This window comes from Hylobates moloch, unplaced genomic scaffold (assembly GCF_009828535.3).
Source record: "Hylobates moloch isolate HMO894 unplaced genomic scaffold, HMol_V3 SCAFFOLD_7, whole genome shotgun sequence".
Taxonomy (NCBI): domain Eukaryota; kingdom Metazoa; phylum Chordata; class Mammalia; order Primates; family Hylobatidae; genus Hylobates; species Hylobates moloch.
In genome coordinates, this window is record NW_026652282.1 from 66,400,207 (window position 1) to 66,406,059 (window position 5,853).

Consider the following 5,853-nt stretch of genomic DNA (forward strand, 5'->3'; position numbering starts at 1 on the left):
GATTCTCTGTAGGAGGGCCTCCAAGGCCAGTAAATTTTTCTATTGGTTTGAGCAATAACGATAGCTCAAACTGTTACCAAGCATGGATAGGAGATTTGACAAAGGTCAGGGGAACCTCTACTCAGAGTTCCTTCATGGTTACCAATTGTTAAATTAAGAGTATCTGAGACAAGTCTCCATCAATTTAGAAGTTTATTTTGCCAAAGTTAAGGACATGCCTATGATACAGCCTCAAGAGGTCCTGATGACATGTGCACAAGGTGGTTGGGCTACAACTGGTTTTACACATTCTAGGGAGACATAAAACATCAATCAATACATGTAAAATGTACATTGGTTTTGTCTGGAAACGTGGGACAACTGGAAGTCTGGGCTTTCAGGTGATAGGTGGATTAAAAGATTGTCTGATTGGCAATTGGTTGAAAGAGTTATTATATAAAGACCTGGAATCAACAGAAAGGAGTGTCTGCGTTATAATAAAGGGTTGTGGAGACCAAGGTTTTATCATGTAGATGAAGCCCCCAGGTAGCACACTTCAGAGAAAATAGATAGTAAATTTGTTTAATTAGACTTAAAGAGTCTGTTCTATCATTCTTAAAGTCTTTTGTTGATGTGCACGCTGGTCAGCTCTGAGGCATGTCTTACACACCTCCTTCACTTCCCATCATGACCAAAACCAGTTTATCAGGTTAATTTTGGAATGCCTTCAACCAAGAAGAGGGGTCTGTTTAGATAGTTGGGGGGCTTAGAACTTTATTTTTGGTTTACACTTTTTATTTTGTTTTTTAATTTGTGTGAGTACATAGTAGGTATACATATATATTTATGGGGTACATGAGATGTTTTCATATAGGCATAAATGTAAAATAAGCACAGCATGAAGAATGGGGCATCCATTTTCTCAAGCACTTATCTTTTGAGTTATAAACAATCCAATTACATTCATTAAGTTACTTTAAACTGTACAATTAACTTATTATTGACTATAGTCACCCTGTTGTATTATCAAATAGTAGGTTTTATCCATTTTTTTTCTATTTTTTCTTTTAGACAAACAGTTTTATTTGAAAAACAGAACCAACTGAGTCTCCCCCTTTCCACAGACCTGGCAGTGTTGGGCTCAGGTGTGGGAGGACCAGTTTCCTGCAGAGAGAAGACAGGGTTAGGGGTTGGAGGCCAGACCCAGGGGCTAGACCATGTGAGTGGCCACAATGGGGCAGAGGCCATAGTGCCCATCAGGGCCTGGGTTTCACAGCTGCACATGGGGCAGTGCACATTGAGCTGAGGCCCCTGGAGGCTCTGGGTGCCAAATATCACTCATGGCCATGGCCAAAGCCGGGGATGATATTCAACCAATGCCAGTGACCCCAACCACTAGTGGGATGTGTGTGGCCAACACTGCTGGACCTACCCAGGCAGAGAGACCATTCTTTTATTTTTATTTTTTGTACTCATTAACAATTATCACCCCATGCTAGCCCCCTACTACACTTCCCAGCCTCTGGTAACCATTCTTCTACTCTTTATGTCCATGAAATCTATTTTTTTTTTAACTTTTAGATCCTACAAATAAGTAAGAACATGTGAAGTTTGTCTTTATGCACCTGGGTTGGTTCCAAGTCTTTGCTATTGTGAATACTGCCACAGTAAACATACATGTGCATGTGTCTTTATAGCAGCATGATTTATAATGCTTTGGGTATATACCCAGTAATGAGATGGCTGGGTCAAATGCTAATTCTAGTTCTAGATCCTTGAGGAATCGCCATACTGTCTTCCACAATGGTTGAACTAGTTTACATTCCCACCAACAGTGTAAAAGTGTTCCTATTTCTCCATATCCTTTCCAGCACCTGTTGTTTCCAGACTTTTTAATGATCGCCATTCTAACTGGTGTGAGATGGTATCTCATTGTGATTTTGATTTGCATTTCTCTGATGGTCAGTGATGATGAGCATTTTTTCATGTGTCTGTTGGCTGCATAAATGTCTTCTTTTGAGAAGTGTCTGTTCATATCCTTTGCCCACTTGTTGATGGGGTTGTTTTTTCTTGTAAATTTGTTTGAGTTCTTTGTAGATTCTGGATATTAGCCCTTTGTCAGATGAGTAGATTGCAAAAATTTTCTCCCATTCTGTAGGTTGCCTGTTCACTCTGATGGTAATTTCTTTTGCTGTGCAGCTCTTTAGTTTAATTAGATCTCATTTGTCAATTTTGGCTTTTGTTGCCATTGCTTTTGGTGTTTTAGACATGAAGTCCTTGCCCATGCCTATGTCCTGAATGGTATTGCCTAGGTTTTCTTCTAGGGTTTTTATGGTTTTAGGCCTAACATTTAAGTCTTCAATCCATCTTGAATTAATTTTTGTATATGGTGTAAGGAAGGGATCCAGTTTCAGCTTTCTACATATGGCTAGCCAGTTTTCCCAGCACCATTTATTAAATAGAGAATCCTTTCCCCATTTCTTGTTTTTGTCAGGTTTGTCAAACATCAGGTGGTTGTAGATATGCAGCATTATTTCTGAGGGCTCTGTTCTGTTCCATTGGTCTATATCTCTGTTTTGGTAGCAGTACCATGCTGTTTTGGTTACTGTAGCCTTGTAGTATAGTTTGAAGTCAGGTAGTGTGATGCCTCCAGCTTTGTTCTTTTGGCTTGATTGACAGGGATGCCCTCTCTCACCACTCTTATTCAACATAGTGTTGGAAGGTCTGGCCAGGGCAATCACACAGGAAAAAGAAATAAAGGGTATTCAGTTAGGAAAAGAGGAAGTCAAATTGTCCCTGTTTGCAGATGACATGATTGTATATTTAGAAAACCCCATCATCTCAGCCCAAAATTTCCTTAAGCTGATAAGCAACTTCAGCAAAGTCTCAGGATACAAAATCAATGTGCAAAAATCACAAGCATTCTTATACACCAATAACAGACAAACAGAGAGCCAAATCATGAGTGAACTCCCATTCACCATTGCTTCAAAGAGAATAAAATACCTAGGAATCCAACTTACAAGAGATGTGAAGGACCTCTTCAAGGAGAACTACAAACCACTGCTCAATGAAATAAAAGAGGATACAAACAAATGGAAGAACAGTCCATGCTCATGGATAGGAAGAATCAATATTGTGAAAATGGCCATACTATCCAAGGTAATTTATAGATTCAATGCCATCTCCATCAAGCTACCGATGACTTTCTTCACAGAATTGGAAAAAACTACTTTAAAGTTCACATGGAACCAAAAAAGAGCCCGCATTGACAGGATCTCATTTTTTCATGGTTGGATAGTACTCCATTGTGTATATGTATCACATTTTCTTTATCCATTCACCTATTGGTGGACACTTAGGTTGCTTCCAAATCTTAGCTATTTTAAAAAGTGCCGCAACAAACATAAGAGTGCAGATGTCTCTTCAATATATATATTTATTTTTTGGGTGGGGGTATATACCCAGCATTGGGGATGTTAGATTATATGGTACCTCAAGTTTTAGTTTAGGGGAATCTCCAAACTGTTCTTCATAGTGGTTGTACATTTACATTTCCACCAATGGTGTACAAGGGTTTCCTTTTCTCCACATCCTCATGAGCATTTTCTATTACCTGACTTTGGGATAAAAGCCATTTTATCTGGGGTAAGATGATATCTCATTGTATTTTTGATTTGCATTTTTCTGATGATCCATGATGTTGAGCACATTTTCATGTCTGTTTGCCATTTGTATGTTTTCTTTGATAAATGTCTATTCAAATCTTTTGTCCTTTTTTTTTGAGACAGAATTCTACTACTGTCTCCCATGCTGGAGTGCAATAGCATAATCTTGGCTCACTGAAACCTCCACCTCCCAGGCTCAAGCAATTCTCCTGCTTCAGCCTCCTGAGTAGCTGGGACTACATGTGCGTGCCACCAAGCCTGGCTAATTTTTTTATTTTTTGTAGAGAGGGGTCTTGCTATGTTGCCCAGCCTGGTCTCAATCTCTTGAGCTCAAGTGACCTACCTTCTTCCTTTCCAATTTAGATGCCTCTTATATCTTTCTCTTGTTTGATTGCTCTTACAAGGAGTTCCAGTACTATGTTGAATAACAGTGGTGAAAAATGGGCATTATTGTCATGTTTAGATCTTAGAGAAAAGTCTTTCAGTTTTTCTCTATTCAGTAGGATACTAGCTGTGTGTCTGTCATATATGGCTTTTATTATGTTGACATTTATTTCTTCTATTCCCAGTTTTTTGAGGGTTTTTATCATGAAGGGATGTTGAATTTTATCAAATGTTTTTCAGCATCAACTAAAATGATCAGATTGTTTTTATCCTTCATTCTATTGATATGATGTATCACATTGATTGATTTGCATATATTAAACTCTCCTTGCATCCCAGGAATAAATCATACTGGTCATGATAAATTATCTTTCTAATTTATTGTTGAATTCAGTTTGTTAGTATTTTGTTGAGGATTTTTGTATTAATATTCATCAGAGATATTAGCCTGTAGTTTCCTTTTTATGATGTGTCTTTGGTTTTGGTATCAGGGTACTACTGGCCTTGCAGAATGAGTTTGGAAGTATTCTCTTGTACTCTATTTTTTAAAAACTGGTTTGAGTAGGATTGTTATTAGTTCTTTAGAAGTTTGGCAGAATTTAGCACAAAGCCATTGGCTCCTGAGCTTTTCTTTAATGAGATACTTATTATGATGGCTTCAATCTTGTTACCTGTTATTGGTCTTTCCAAGTCTTGGATTTCTCCCTGTTTTATTCTTGGTAGGTTGTATGTGTCTGGGAATTTGTCTATGTCTTCTAGATTTTCCAATTTATTGAAATATTGTTGTTTATAGTAGCCACTAATGATCTTTTGAATAGCTGCAGTGTCAGTTTTAATGTCTCCTTTTTCATTTCTGATTTTATTTATTTGAAACTTCTGTTCTTCATAGTCTGGCTAAAGGCTTGTCAATTTTGTTTAACTTTTCAAAAAATCAACCTTGTGTTTTATTTATCTTCTGTATTGTTTCTCCATTGCCATTTCATGTATTTCTGCTATGATCTTTATTATTTCTTTTCTTCTACTAACTTTGGGTTTTTTTTTTTTTCTAGCTTTTCCAGCTCTTTAAAGTGAATTGTTAGATAGTTTATTTGAAGTTTTCTTTATGTAGGCACTTTTAGCTACAAACTTCCCTCTGAGTATTGCTTTTGCTGTATCCCATAAATTTGGTTTTGTACTGTTTCCATTATTATTAGTTTCAAAATTTTTTTCAATTTTCTTCATTAATTTTTCATTGACCCACCGGTCATTGAGGAGCATGTTGTTTAACTTCAATGTATTTGTATAGTTTCCAAAATTTTCCTTGTTATTAATTTCTAGCTTTATTCCATTGTGGACAGAGGAGATGCTCGATATTATTTCCATTTTTGAATATTTTTATATTTGTTTTGTGACTTAACATATGATCTATCCTTGAGAATTATCCATGTACTAAGGAAGAAATTGTGTATTCTGCAGTCATTGGATGAAATGTTCTGTAAATATCTATTAGAGGCACTTGGTCTATATTGCACATTGAGGCTGATGTTTCTTTGTTTATTTTTTGGAAGATCTGTCCAGTGCTGTCTGCTGCTATTACTGTACTGGGGCTTACCTCCCTCTTTGGCTCTAATCATATTGATACTTGCTTTATATATCTGGGAGATCCAGTGTTGGGTGCATATATATTTAAAATTGTTTTATGAACTTGATGAATTGACCCTTTTATCATTATATAGTGACTGCCTTTGTCTCTTCTTATAGTTTTTGTCTGGAAATCTATTTTGTCTGATATAAGTATAGATACTCCTGCTTTTTTAAAAATTTCCCTTCACATATGATATCT

The 5,853-nt window shown here is 36.7% G+C and overlaps 1 non-coding gene across 1 annotated transcript; it reads right to left on the reverse strand.

Moving 5' to 3' along the window:
- Positions 1-1,230: 1,230 nt before the first annotated feature.
- LOC116812388 (small nucleolar RNA ACA64) lies at positions 1,231-1,357 on the reverse strand. The gene has a single exon (XR_004370687.1). It is a non-coding gene; the product is annotated as a small nucleolar RNA ACA64 (small nucleolar RNA).
- Between the last annotated feature and the right edge of the window lie 4,496 nt (positions 1,358-5,853).